Source organism: Glycine soja, chromosome 14 (assembly GCF_004193775.1).
Source record: "Glycine soja cultivar W05 chromosome 14, ASM419377v2, whole genome shotgun sequence".
Taxonomy (NCBI): Eukaryota; Viridiplantae; Streptophyta; class Magnoliopsida; order Fabales; family Fabaceae; genus Glycine; species Glycine soja.
In genome coordinates this window covers 47248795-47263609 of record NC_041015.1, presented here as the reverse complement: position 1 = coordinate 47263609, position 14815 = coordinate 47248795, and the positions used below count along the sequence as shown (strand labels likewise).

At 32.7% G+C, this 14815-nt stretch overlaps 1 long non-coding RNA gene and 1 pseudogene across 1 annotated transcript; one reads left to right on the top strand and one right to left on the bottom strand.

Moving 5' to 3' along the window:
- Positions 1-2270: 2270 nt before the first annotated feature.
- Positions 2271-4073, bottom strand: LOC114383576. Its single transcript, XR_003660544.1, has 2 exons — positions 3891-4073; positions 2271-2892 (listed from the first exon to the last, which is right to left on the bottom strand). It is a non-coding gene; the product is annotated as an uncharacterized LOC114383576 (long non-coding RNA).
- Positions 4074-6020: 1947 nt separating this feature from the next.
- LOC114384155 lies at positions 6021-14415 on the top strand (annotated as a pseudogene).
- The last annotated feature ends 400 nt before the right edge of the window (positions 14416-14815 follow it).

Genomic DNA, 14815 nt, shown 5'->3' with positions numbered 1-14815 from the left:
ATTGAAGCAATAATAAATTCTGGACATTACATATCATCCTATGTAGAGAAGGAAGCTGCAAGTTTGGGAGAAAAGATCAAGCAGAATCTCTATTTAGTATTGTTGCAAGAGTTACACTTTCACAGGACCTTGTGGTTAATGTAGGCAGTAGGGATTTTTAGTTGAGATGCATGCCATGTGTTTTATGAGTTGGAATATATATATATATATATATATATATATATATATATATATATATATATATATATGCATACTTTAGTTGTTGATTAAAAAAAAAAAGATAAAGGTTAATGAACGTTTTCTTGAAACATTGGCTAAAGAATCAAAAGAAAAAATATTTTCGTTGAAATGCATAAAATTGTGCCGCTCATGATTTTTTTTATGCTCATATAAAATTTTTACAACAAAATATTTTCATCTTTTAATTCCTTAATTATCCCGTTCCTAGAAAGACCCAAAAAAAAATACTGCAGAACAAGATAGCTGAAAATGGACGTTCGATTCATCAGGGTTTTATACAGTTAAATTAGCTTATCAAATGTTGTAGAAGGGGTAAGAATGTAAGATCAGTGTGATAATTAAGTGTTCATGCAGCTTTGGACTTCCAAATCCCCTTAAACAATTACTTTAGCTTGGAAGGTGCTCCTGGATAAAAAAAAAAAATTTGTTGGCAACGCTCCTTGATAGAATTCGATAAAAAGTAAATAACTAAATATGCAAATAAAATAAAATAATAATAATCTTGTTCAATAGTCACAATATGAAATGTGTTTAGTGCAAGGACAAAAAACTTAGATACATTATCTTAGGTGTAATTTTTTTCTATTTTTCAATCAAAATTTAGATTTTACCTTGGTAATAATAATCTCTATAATTCTTTAATGTAAATTAACCTCTATTATGCGAATTATTGGGGTAGATCGAACTCCAATTCTTATTGAAGAACAACACCTAAAGTACTAGTATCTAAGTGTTTTCCTTTGTGCAAAGAAAAGGATAAATCTCCTCAACATCTGATCTTTTCATGCCCATATATATTAGCAACAAGAGCTATAGGAATTTCTGGTTAGTTATTACGATGGCAATAATGGTCTGGTTTATTTGGATTGACAAGAAATATATCATTTCAGTGAATCAAAATGCAATATGAACGAATGAAGGATCAGATCTTGGCCTTGGATCAATGACAAATGTACTCAAGGTTACATCTCATTCCATGAATGGGTAAAAAAGTCCTGGTATGTATGTCTAGGCTCCTATTGTAAAAGAATCTGTTATTTAGCTATCTTGTAACCTGATTTTGTGTAGACTGGTTTCAATGTTTCATCATTCATTGTAAATAGGCAAAATTACTCCTTGTACTTCATATGAATGAATTTTGCTTACAAGAAAAAAATGTAAAAAAAAAAAAAAGAATCTCAATTCTAAATTGTTGGGATCTTATGTTCGAAAATAGTGTGACAACATCACAACACCTAAGTTATGTAAATGGAAAACATATTATCCCAACTCCACAATCTGGACACGGAAACACAATATCAGAAAACGCATGCATTTCTACAGAGTCCATTTCTGATTATTTTGTTGAGGAAATAAATATAGACCATCAATTTCACATAAAACCTGACCAAATCAACATAAAAAATTTGGATAATTTCTGCACTTACAAAACAATTCAAGGCATTAAAAGCAAAGATAAAACATAACATAATGGAAAAATAACGAGACAAATATAACGCAAATGAAGAGAAAAATTATTAGCAAAGTAAGCAAATACTAAATCAAGGGTTAACATAAATGTTTGAAGCAACATGTCAATACCACGTATCTATTACAGGCTCAATTCATGATCAAAATATGATAAGATATGATATGTTAAGAGCAAGATAAACATAATTATATCCAATGTTTATTGCTCACCATAGTACAAAACAGATAATAATAAGTGGTAGTGTCAGGGACCATAATAGTGGTGGTGGTGCTTGTGGAGGCAATGAGGCGATGACGAGAGTGATAATAGTAATGATTAAATTGTGACGATAATGGTAGAAATGATAATGATTGTTATTGTGGCGGTAGCAATGATGATGGTGTGAGTGGTGGAATTAATAGTAATAATGCAGTGGTGATTGTTACAATAAAGATGAAAATGATGATTGTTGCAATGCAGTGATAGGAAATAGTGATGGTGGTGACAATAAAAATTATAATGACAATGGTAATAGTGTGTAATAATTTATTCCTCGATCAACAAAAATCAAACATATATATAATAGGAAAGATACTAAGTACTCATTTTTTAATGATGACTGTAACAGTGATAGTGATTATGAATAATGGGGAAATGGGGGTGAGACGAAGGGAGGGATAAAGAAGGACTATTCTATCATGTTTTCTAATCCAACTCCTTCCAGAGTAGAAATACATAACATCAGTAGAACATGATAGACAATAAAATAAGTAAATCCTATTCTGTCGGTGCACCAATCAATTGATTACAGTAGGATAAGATAGTTCTCCTATCATATCCTAGCCACCAAATAGACTCTATGTACATAAACCAATCCTTGTTGATGCCTATATGAAAGAATTGCTCATGATAGACATAATTTTCAACAAGAGCAGAAGACTTCAAAATCTAAATTTTGTTTCTTAAAGGGCATTATATACACCTTATAAAAGTACTGATTAAAAAACCATTTCATGTAATTTCAGTCGATATTAACGCACATCAAGCATGGTTGATAGGCTTGACTTCTTCCAACCGTCACCAAATTCCCAATTTCCAATTGGATTTTTAGCACCGATTCCCCAGCACTTTTGCTTTGCTCCCTAGTCATCTTTTTGTATAAATCCAAGGGCGATAATAATAAAAGTAGGTTTTTTTTTTTACTGCAATAGTAAATGTAGTTATTCACAAATAAAAATGAAACCATGAAAAACAATAAATAAAACTAGGTAAAACACTAATATCAACAGGCACCACCAATTTAAAAAAAACAAACAAATAGCATTTTCTTGAGAAAAATGAGATGAAAAGTCTGGTTCATATCATATCCAATAATCAATAACTATATGAAAATTGTCTGATCGTCACCATGTGTCGGTTGGACAATGCTGTCAGATTTTTTTTTAATTTCACCTTTTCTTTTCCTCTTAGTTTTTTCCCCAAAAATCATGCATTGCACGGGTCACTTTCTAATTCTTCCCTTAAAAGTCTAGCATATGCAAGAGGAAAATTAAGTGATACTTTCTAACCTATTTTTTATTATTGGTTAAAATTTATAAAATCATGAAACTCATTAAATAAGAAATGAGACTTACAAAGTTTTATAATTTTCAATAAATTTCACTAAATAAGAGAAAATAATTATATTAGGAAATGTGTTACTACTATTATGTGCAAACTGCTCAATAACAAATTTCAACGCTTCTTCTAAATAGATTATCGAATGCTTGCCTATACTAAGCTACCAATCTAGTTCTGTATAGATACACGGTGTACTTAGTGCAACAACTGACTCATCTGACATCACGAAATGGGAAAAAAGATATTCAAAGATAAAAATCTAATAAAGAAACATTTCCTTCAATATAGATTAATTTCCTAAATCCTAAGTATGTATTAAGTTACGAGAGATGCATCATAGTGTTTCCTACCTAAGCCATGCCTTTCAACCATGGACAATGAACAGAACCAGCGTGCTATATACACTTCATATTTTAAGGATGGAAAAATACAATAGAAAGTAATTTGATTTTAAAGAAAAGTAATCGAGAAAGGAAAAAACACAATAGAAAAGTAATTTGAATTGTTCTTGCAAAATTAGAACCAAAAGTAACAACGTAATTCAAATTTCAAAGAAACTAAATAGAATTAAAATTGGAACCTTGCGATGCCTTCAAAATATGAATACAAGTTGAAGTGAGGCATGAGGCAAGTTGAAGTGGTGTCTGTCAACAGAGAAAAAAGAAGAAGGGAATTTTCACCAGAGAAGGTGTTGTGTTGAAGCGAATAGACAATTAGACAGAGAAGAGGTAGAAGAATATGTAAAGGAAAAAGGTTTGGCAATGTCCTAAAAGTCTAAAACCATTTGAGTCGCCCACAGTTTCCCTCTCTCTTTAAAAATAAGAAAAACCTTATTCCCAAATCCGAATACAATTTTTTTTGTAATACTTCTTAATAATAAAGTGATACAAACAATAAAAATATGAAATAAAATAAATATTAGGATGTTCAAAAAAAAATATTACAATAAAATATAAAGACAATCATGTCTCGAACAAAAGGGACTAATTTGTTTCCCACAATATCATAAACCATGGTTCAAATCTTTTTAAAGAGGTATTCATATTTAATTTTGATCGTGTCTCGAATAAAACTGCTTATATTACAAAACAAAAATAAGATAAGATTATAAAATGTGTGATTAAAATAAATAACATATCATTTATTTAAAGATTATATACATGGATCCATCCTCTGATCATCATCATATTATTATTATTATTTAAAAATTTGTTCTAACAATCCATTATCCAGCCCCAGCCAATTATTTTAAAAGAGATAGATAAAAAAATATAAAATAAATTAATATGATCAAAAGAAATAAAAAAAATATATATTTTAAAAACGTATGAAATAATGTAATTCATTATATTTTCTTAAAAAATTTCAATTAATCAAGTAAAATAATCAATGATAAAGTGAGACATGAAATGGAAGGACAAACATCCAACCCTGGCCTTTACTAGCTTTTTCAAAGTTATACTTTGTTATAATTATATTAAACTTAAATATATTTTTAATTTTATAATATATTGGCCTTTTTCTTTCGATCTTTATAAAAATTTTGGTATATATTTAATTATGTATTTTATTAATTATTAAAAATAATATACAAATCATATTTTCTTTGAGATATGTATTTTATTACTCGCATGATAATGACATGATTGACGGATAATCTTGTTGCTTTTATTTATATATGATTGTGGATTCAATTTTTAACTTGTGTTTATGAAAAAATTTCTGCTAAAAAATTAATTCCTTAAATAAATATCAATAGAAGATTAATTTTTAATTTTTAGTTGAGATATCCCGATTAAAAAAACAACTTTTTTTTATTGAAAGAAGATGTACACCAGTTAAGCGTCCTTGAAGTCACGTGCGCATGACTTCACTTCATTATTAATTATGTGTTTATGAAATTATTTGAAGCTATTATATTATTTGCTTTATTTGTGATGCATGTATATACAAGTGCCAATTTTGAATGTGTGTAACATTACTATTTGTACGTATCTGTAACTATCCTAAATTAAATTTAACATATTATACAAATAATGCGATATACTAAACATTGCTACCAGTTTACTACAGATTCAGAAAGAAAAAAAAAAAACCAGTTTACTACATTACCTTTCTAATTTTTACTGCGCCTCAAACACTAAACACACACAATGACACAAACACCATATCAATGACAAAATAAGAAATTTTTTTAATGTGTCTAAATTGTTGTTTTCTAAAAAAAGTAATTTTCTATATTTTTTTATAAAAAAAATCTTATATGCTTCTTAAAAAATATATTTTAAAAATTATTTTGTAAAGTTTAAAATTTAAATAGACTTACCTATCATTAACCCACTTTTATCTGCAATAATATCATTGCGCCACTGTTACAATAGCTTTTAATGAAAAAAAGAAAAAAACAATTTTGTAGTAAGAATTTTTAGGACGTTGGTTTTAAGATGCTAAAGATATTCGAGAAATCAGACCCAAGGCTGCTACAGTGCTACGTCGATGTCCTATTGTTCCTAATCAAGCTAACTGCCAACCGTTAAATAAATAAATAATAAATGAATTTAAAACAAAGGGGTTCAAATTTATGAAGCACGGACACTCCAGTCCCTTGCCGTGTCCGGTGTCCGACACGAGTCCGTGTGTTAGTGTCCGATACCGACACGACACCCGTACGTTCTATATATTTTGGACACTACAGGTGTCCATGTGTCCGATGTCCATGTCCGTACTTCATAAGTTCAAACTAGTTCTTTGCCATAAGTTTTTAACTGATTCTTGGAATTTTCACACCTCCTCATTCCAAGTTATTTTAATTCTTGACTTACTCATTCACAGATTTTCCATGACCCGTTCCAGTTTTTTAATGCTTACATTTCCTTATATTACATACTGACCTGTGTAATCTTTCAAAAAAATTAGGAAGTGCATGGAATTCAGTTGATACAGACTAAATTCCATAAACTTCGTATTTCAGTCACTAGTCACTACATGTAAAGAAATTCATAGCTTATGTGTTGTACATGTTGTATTGTGATTCTTGAGATCATTCATCATCTGCATTACTTTTTATAGCATTCATGTCTTGTATAAATTTGTATATAGGTTTGGCATGCCCAAGGAGTTCATATTTAGCAGGAGAGAAGAACCATGATGCATACAATTCTTGATGTAAGCTCCATTGGAGCTTGTAGGCCTAGGATCTTCTTTATCAATGGATTCATTTGCTTCTTGGAAGATGAATGACAGCGGAATAAAGAAAGGAAGAGAGAGAGGAGACGCCACTTCAAGGAGAAGATGAGTCTAGAAGAAGCTCACCACCATAGGAGGCCATGGATAAGAGCTTGGAGGAAGAAGGAGATGAATGAAGGGAGAGGGAGAGAAGAGCACGAAATTTTGTGCTCTAAGAGAGCTCTGAACTTTGAAGTTTAATATTCAAATAATCAAAGTTGAAAAAAATGCACACACATGACCTCTATTTATAGCCTAAGTGTCACACAAAATTGAAGGGAAATTCAAATTTCACTTGAATTTGAAATTGAATTTGTGGAGCCAAAATTTCACTAATTATGATTAGTGAATTTTAGTTATGGTTCAGCCCACTAATCCAAGATCAATTCCAAGATTCTCCACTAAGTGTGCTTAGGTGTCATGAGGCATGAAAAGCATGAAGGACATGCACAAAGTGTGACTATATGATGTGGCAATGGGGTGTAGTAAGCAAATGCTCACCTCCCCCTCTAAAATTTAATTAGATTGGGCTTCAACCAATTCAATTAAATTTATTTCCAACCACACACATCAAATATCCACTTAGTGCATGTGAAATTACAAAATTACCCCTAATACAAAAACTAGTCTAGGTGCCCTAAAATACAAGGGCTGAAAAATCCTATATTTCTAGGGTACCCTACCTACATTATGGAGCCCTAAATACAAGGCCCAAAAATAATGAAACCTTAATCTAATATTTACAAAGATAAGTGGGCTCGTACTTAACCCATGGGCCCGAAATCTACCCTAAGGCTCATAAGAACCCTACGGCCTTCTCTTGCATCTCTGGCCCAATCTACTTGGAATTTTCTATCCAATGCCCTTGCGGGGTAGGATTGCATCAATTCTTATGAGCTTTTTGATGCACACTTAACCCCCCTCGACCAGGTAATTACTAGTCAGATTTACCTGAATGTCATGTTGTCATGTATTTCTGGATGGATTTACATGAAATTCCTCCTCAAAGTGATCACAAATATCATGATGAATATTTCAAAGATATTGGTATATGTATTCTGCCATGGTATTTCCATTAGTTGATTCTTCATCAAAGAAATCAACGAGTCAATAACAATCTTGTAGCATAGATCTATCTCTGCCTAGTTGGCTAATTCTTTCCTTGGCGAACTTTTGTGCTTTAAATCTCATGTTGAAATGCTTGTGTTTTGTGGCTCTGTGACAGGTTAATAATCTGCCAAAGCACATGAAGGCATGTGGACTTTCCAAAAATATTGAACTTGTTGTCATTTCCCCGTTGTTAAGGTATAATTTCGTTGTTATTTGGAATTTTGCTAAGACATGTATCAGAATCAAATATCACTTTGAGTCTGTCATTTCTTTTACTGACTTTTTTAAAATGTATATCTGAATAAGCTTGCAATGTATAATTAGCCATACCTGACAATGATATTTATTGGTAATGCGTGAAAACTCCTTCACAAAGCATGGACCAGATAGGCTGCATCTGACCATTGTGGATGAAATGCCAGAAATTGGCTAGAATTACTGAATATTAGGATGTCGTTTCTGAAAACTTAAATGTCTTATTGATTGTTCATGGATACTGATTGTTATGTTTTCTCCTGCAACATCTTTTATGACCCTTGACTTGAAACCTATAGAATACAAATATTGGGATAATTAGGGAAACTATCTGAAATTAGTTTTTGAATTTTAACATTGTGTCTGCTGGTCTATTGATGCGTGTATTTCTTATTTCTCTACTCCTGTTATTGTAATGTCTTTCAAGTACTACTTTAGTTTAAATCATGATCACATATGGCTTTTAAGAAGTGGTTTCTAATATCCTTTTAAATTTTGAAAAGGGAAGAAAAGTTGGAAATAGTATCAACCATGTTTTTTATGTTTAATGTGAGGATTATTAAGTATTGATAATGAGATAGAATCAGACCTTAGTTGGTGATAGGAATTATTTGAACTTGATCTTGTAGACCATGATATTGCCGGTATGTGTGAAGAAATCATTTTTAAATGTCTTTCATTTAGTGAGAAAATAAGAGTCCTTATGTGTTAGGAGCTATTGTTAGTTGAAATTGTTAATAATTACATCACAGGACCATGCAAACAGCAGTTGGAGTCTTTGGTGGTGAAGCATACACTGATGGGATTAGTGAACCTCTTATGATGGAAAATGTCAGATACAGTGATCATCCTGCAGTTTCTAGTCTGAACTGCCCTCCATTCATAGCAGTGGAGCTTTGCCGAGAGCAAATAGTACGTAATTTTGTAATGATGACGAACAAATGTTACATGATAAGTATTGTTTTGCTTTGGAGTTTGGATGACTGAATCAACTAATTTACATGAATCTTTCCCTTGGTTTCTTAAACTCTCCTAGTTCCTAAAATTCTTGAGATGGCCCTGCATCTGCATACTGTCATCTTGAGCTGTAACACTGCTAAAGTAAACTGATATAAGTAATGTGTTCCAGTCTCATTTTTGTGCATTATTTGTCTGTGACCTTAACGGAATTAACTTCAAATCGTTGTTGTATCAGCTTTCTGTGGGCTTAGAATGGCTATAAGACAATACTTGCTAGTCCAAACATTGCCCAGTACTGTTCTTTCTCACATTGTGATTATTACATGTTTAACTGAGATATCTGAATCCTTTTAAACTGTCCAAAGTTGGTTGGTGCATTGTAGTATGCTGTGGGTATAGCTTCTTTTGAATTATTTTATATTTTGCTGTTTGCACTGCATAAGCTTTTTCAATATCCCTTTCTCTTCACTAAACAATTATTAGAGGCTACTTGTTTATGTACGTGTGTGTGTGTCCTATGAACTTGTAGCTAGTGACAAGATTAAATTAACATGAGGAGGAACAAAATTTGAATATCTCCCTTTGTGGTGTGTGACTCAAAATCACAATTGGCACAAGTGAGAAGGCTTTAAAGTGGTGTTGTCATAACTGTTTTCAGTTATTATAACTGAATTGGTTTTGGCATCAAAGTATAGTCTTTGTTCCTAGGACTAGCTTTTAGAGTGTATATATACTCTTGATCATGTAATATAGAAAGAGAGTTTTAGAGACTACAAAACAGAGGACTAACAGAAAATTCAGAGAGTTCATAAAGGAGGTAGTGAGCTAGGTGATTGAGAGAGATAAAGAAACCAAGAAAGATCAAAGCTAGTTGCTGCTTGCATTGAACTTGTAATTTCATGATCAATGTGATGATGATGAGCTGCACTTTCCCGTGGATGTAGGCACATTGCCGAACCACATAGATCTTTGGGTCTTGCTCTGCTGTGCTTGTTTGCTGTGTTTTCTTGTTTGTTTTTTTTTTTTATCTTGTGCAGGTTTAAGAGTAGCAAAACTTATACAAAGAACCAGCAAGTGGCGTTGTCTGTGGGAACTGGGAAGCTTGGAGTGGTGAACCACCTGATTATTTAGGATTAAAGGTGTTTGGATCGCTGACCTTTGCTCATGTTAAATAAGGAAAGCTGGATGCAAGGGCTGTAAAGTGTGTGTTCATTGGCTATCCTGAAGGAGTTAAAGGGTACAAGCTGTGGAAATTTGAACCTGGTGAGACAAGATGCATCATCAGCAGGGATGTAACCTTTGATGAGAGCAGAATGACAATGCTAAATAAGGAGCAGAAGGATAATAGCTAAAGTGGTGAGAGTACCAATTTTGAGGTGGAGCATTCTGAGATTTTAGATCATGGCAGTGGAGATGCTATTGATCTCACTGATCAAGGAGAAACTGGAGATAATGAAGAGCTGGCTACTCAGCATGACTTGTCCAATTATCAATTGACTAGAGATAGAGAAAAAAAGGGTGATAAAGCCCACAAAGAGGTATGGTCATGCTGATATTATCTGCTATGCCTTGAGTGTTCTTGAGGAGATTCAAAATTCAGAACCAAAGATCTGGAGGGAAGCAATTAAAAGTGAAGACAACCAGCTATGGCTTCAGGCAATGAGTAAAGAAATGGAATCTTTGAGAAAGAACAAGACCTGGATACTTGTGGATCAACCCAAGAAGCAGAAGGCTGTTGGATGTAAGTGGATTTTCAAGACGAAAGAAGGCATTTCAGGAGTAGAAAGGCCTAGATTCAAGGAAAGATTGGTAGCAAAAGGCTTTACACAGGTTGAAGGAATTGATTACAGTGAGATTTTTTCACCAGTTGTGAAGCATTGTTCAATTAGAATCATACTTGGTCTGGTAAATCAATATGATTTGGAACTTGAACAGCTAGATGTTAAAACAACTTTTCTCCATGGAAATCTGAAGGAAACCATTTACATGAACCAGCCTGAAGGTTTTGAAGAAGGGGAGAACAAGGTGTTCTTGCTGAAAAAATCTTTGTATGGACTGAAACAAAGCCCTCGAATATAGTACCTAAAATTTGATAAGCTGTGTATATATCCTGAAAAATGGGAAAGTGTGTGTTTTTTACCTTCTCTTGTATGTGGATGACACCCTCATAGCGAGTGCTAATAAAGAAGAGATTGGGAAACTCAAAGAAAGCTTGAACACAGAATTTGAGATGAAAGATCTAGGGTCAGCTAGAAGGATACTCGGGATTGATATTCATAGGGATAGGGCAAAGGGTGAACTATTCTTGTCCCAAAGCAATTACCTCAAGAAAGTGGTGGAAAGGTTAAGGATGCATCTAAGCAAACCTGTTAGCACACCACTTGGCCATCATACAAAGTTATATGTTATTCAAGCACCAGAAACAGCTGAAGAAAGGTCTAAAATGGATCAAACACCCTATGTCAGTGGTGTTGGAAGCATAATGTATGGAATGGTTTGCAGCAGACCTAACTTGGCTCATGTTGTAAGTATTATAAGCAGATTCATGGGAGATCCTGGCAGTGCACATTGGGAAGCTGTGAAGTGGACACTAAGGTATCTAAATGGATCTTTGAAAGCTGGATTAAGGTACAAGCAAACAACACACGAGGCAGCAATCACAGGCTATGTAGATGTAGATTTTGCAGGAAATGTAGACACAAGGAAATCCTTAATAGGATATGTGTTTACTTTGTTTGGTACAACAATCAGTTGGAAAGCAAATCAACAATCAGTTGTTGTTCTTTAAACAACTGAAGCAGAATACATGGCCCTAGCTAAAGGAGTGAAGGAAGCAATTTGGCTTAAAGGTATGGTAAATGAACTTGGAATAGCATAGTCATGTGTCACAATTCATTGTGACAGTCAAAGTGTCATTCACTTAGCAAATCATCAAATGTACCATGAGAGGACAAAGTACATAGATGTGAAACTACACTTCATCAGAGATGTGATTGAATCTGAGAAGGTGAAGGTGGAGAATGTTTCAACAGAAGAAAACCCGGCTGGTATGTTCACAAAGTCCCTCTCTAGTGTCAAGTTCAAGCACTGCCTAGACTTGATCAATTTCGAAGATGCCTAAAGCAGATTGGTAGAAATGCAGCCCTGAATCACAAGGTAGACACTTGCTGATTTGGAGTCAAGGTGGAGATTTGTGGTGTGTGACTCAAAATCACAATTGGCACAAGTGAGAAGGCTTTAAAGTGGTGTTGTCATAACTGTTTTCAGTTATTATAACTGAATTGGTTTTGGCACCAAAGTATAGCCTTTGTTCCTAGGACTAGCTTTTAGAGTGTATATATACTCTTGATCATGTAAAGCAGAAAGAGAGTTTTATAGACTATAAAATAGACGAGTAGCAGAAAATTCAGAGAGTTCATAAAGGAGGTAGTGAGCTAGGTGATTGAGAGAGGTTTTGAAAAGAGAAAACAAGAAAGATCAAAGCTAGCTGCTGTTTGTATTGAACTTGTAATTTCATGATCAATATGATGATGATGATGAGCTGCACTTTCCCGTGAATGTAGGTACATTGTCGAACCACGTAAATCTTTGGGTCTTGCTCTATTGTGCTTGTTTGTTTTTTTTTATCTTGTGCAGGTTTAAGAGTAACAGAACTTATACAAAGAACCAACACCCTCCTATTGTTTTAAATTTCATTAGCTATAAAATGAATATGCTTTTATGTAATGCTTTATTTTTTTAATGTAGGGAATTCATCCTGTTGATAAGAGAAGAACTGTCAGCGAGTACCGAAATATTTTTCCAGCAATTGATTTTTCACTGGTAAGTGATTCTTTTACTGTCATCTCATAATATGGTCTAGCAGCTACTGTAATCAAGTTTGTTCTAATGAACTGGTTGCCAGAAGATAACTAGAATTTGGTTGAATGAGATTCATTCTTAATATAAAATCTGTTTAAATTGAAAGTGATGAGGACATTTCATGGGAAGCTGATGTCAAAGAAAAGACAGATGAAGTTTCTACAAGGGGCATGAAGTTTTTGGAATGGTGAGTGATATTAAATAATATTATCTATATTTCTTGCCAATGACTATGCATATTTAGCATGTAGAAAAATCATGTTAAACAAAAAAGTAGGCATAGCCAAAGAGGCCTGAGCATACTGAAATTAAGCTTCATATTTGCATAAATTGAAGTTCAAAAAGAAAAAATTTAATGGATTTAATCACTTCAAGTTTTTGCACATATTTTTGCCGGTGTTTTTGCATTGCATTTGAAGCACTAATTTCCGGTTTCTGTGGCTTTAGATTCTAAAAAATGTAAGGTAACTTTGACAATAATGCCATTTAGACTATGCCTTGCAAATGTTATCTAGTGGCCGAATGGCTACAGCCAAAGATTTGACATATTTTCCCCAAATATTGCTGTTGGTCAGGTTATGGACATGTAAAGAGAAGGTGATATTGAAATTTTAAAGCATCCTTATAAAATACCAATATAAGCACCAGGAACACATTACGTTAGATTGTCAAGAAGAGTTTTAGCAATATTTGCATTCATAATAATTGATCAAACAAATGTCGTGGAATCTGAATCTGTACATGATTTTTGATCTATGTATTCTTTTTAGGATATATTACAAAAATAATTAATATTATTATCTTATAATATTAACCTACATTAATTATTAGAATTAGGATCTGTTACAAAAATAATTAATATAATTATCTTATAATATTAGTTCACATTAATTATTAAAATAGAAAATTTCAACTGGAGATAATTGTTTTTACCCACAACAGTTTTCTTTTTAATAGGCTCCGTGCTTTTGGAAATGATTGTCACCCAGATGTAAAGAGTGAAATATGCACACAGTAAACATTTCTCCTGAAAGATTGCCTTGTATAATGCTTGAAATTATAAATAATGAGATTATTAGTATTTGGACTTAACCTCAAAAGCTGCTTTTTGAAAATGTCTCACGAACACTAAGGATCAATCTCAACGAATCCTTCAAGGTAAAAAAAAAAAAAAAAAAACCTTCATGACTTCATCTTATGTTGTTTTACAATAGATTAAATAAAGTACTCATAGATACCTTGTAACTTCTGATATCTTATCAGATCTTCAAATATGTACCTTTTTCTTCTGCATTTATTATTTAACTTGAATTTTCTGACTTCATCGTGAAGTTAATTTGACGATTACCTTCACCCTTATAGAATATTATTCTGTTACATAGAACAAATGGAAACAAGTCGAAAGACTTTGGATGTTCAGGAAAAACTCTTGTATGTAATAATAATATGGTGTAAATGTGCTAACTATAAACTAATTGTTGTGTTACTCTTTCATAAGACTAATTGACAAAATTTTGTTCTACAGCTTTGCTAATTGTGAGCTGCGTTCTATCGTCATCATTGATAGAGGGTGAGAATTTTACACTCAGAACACAACTTATATTCAATGTTATGCAGAAAATTCATTTGAGCTATATTATATATGCAGTATGATTGGATCAAGTGAATCAACTACCAACTATTCTGCTGACTAAAAACATTCAGGGATTAGGCTGACCAAATAATAGCTCCTCCTCATGATCATTGGTCGTATATTGGAATTTTCATTGGTACAATATGGTTATTTCTTAATTAGGCAAGGGTTCAATTTTTTGTTTTACCCAAACACACTACATCCATAGGAGCAGTTTCAAAATTCCTGTTAGTAGCATAAAGTAGATTGGAAACATATGTAGCTGCCAAATTTTAAATGGTAAAAAGGATGCCAACAATGATTATATATACCAAGTTTAGTTAATTCCAAATTCATGCATGAATTGACATTTGTCTTTCCACTTTAACCAAGTATATTATAAACATGTATTCTATGTTTGCCAGAGTAATGCTATGTAGTTGAGTTAATTAAATCAAATTTATCCTGTCTAGGAGCTGTGA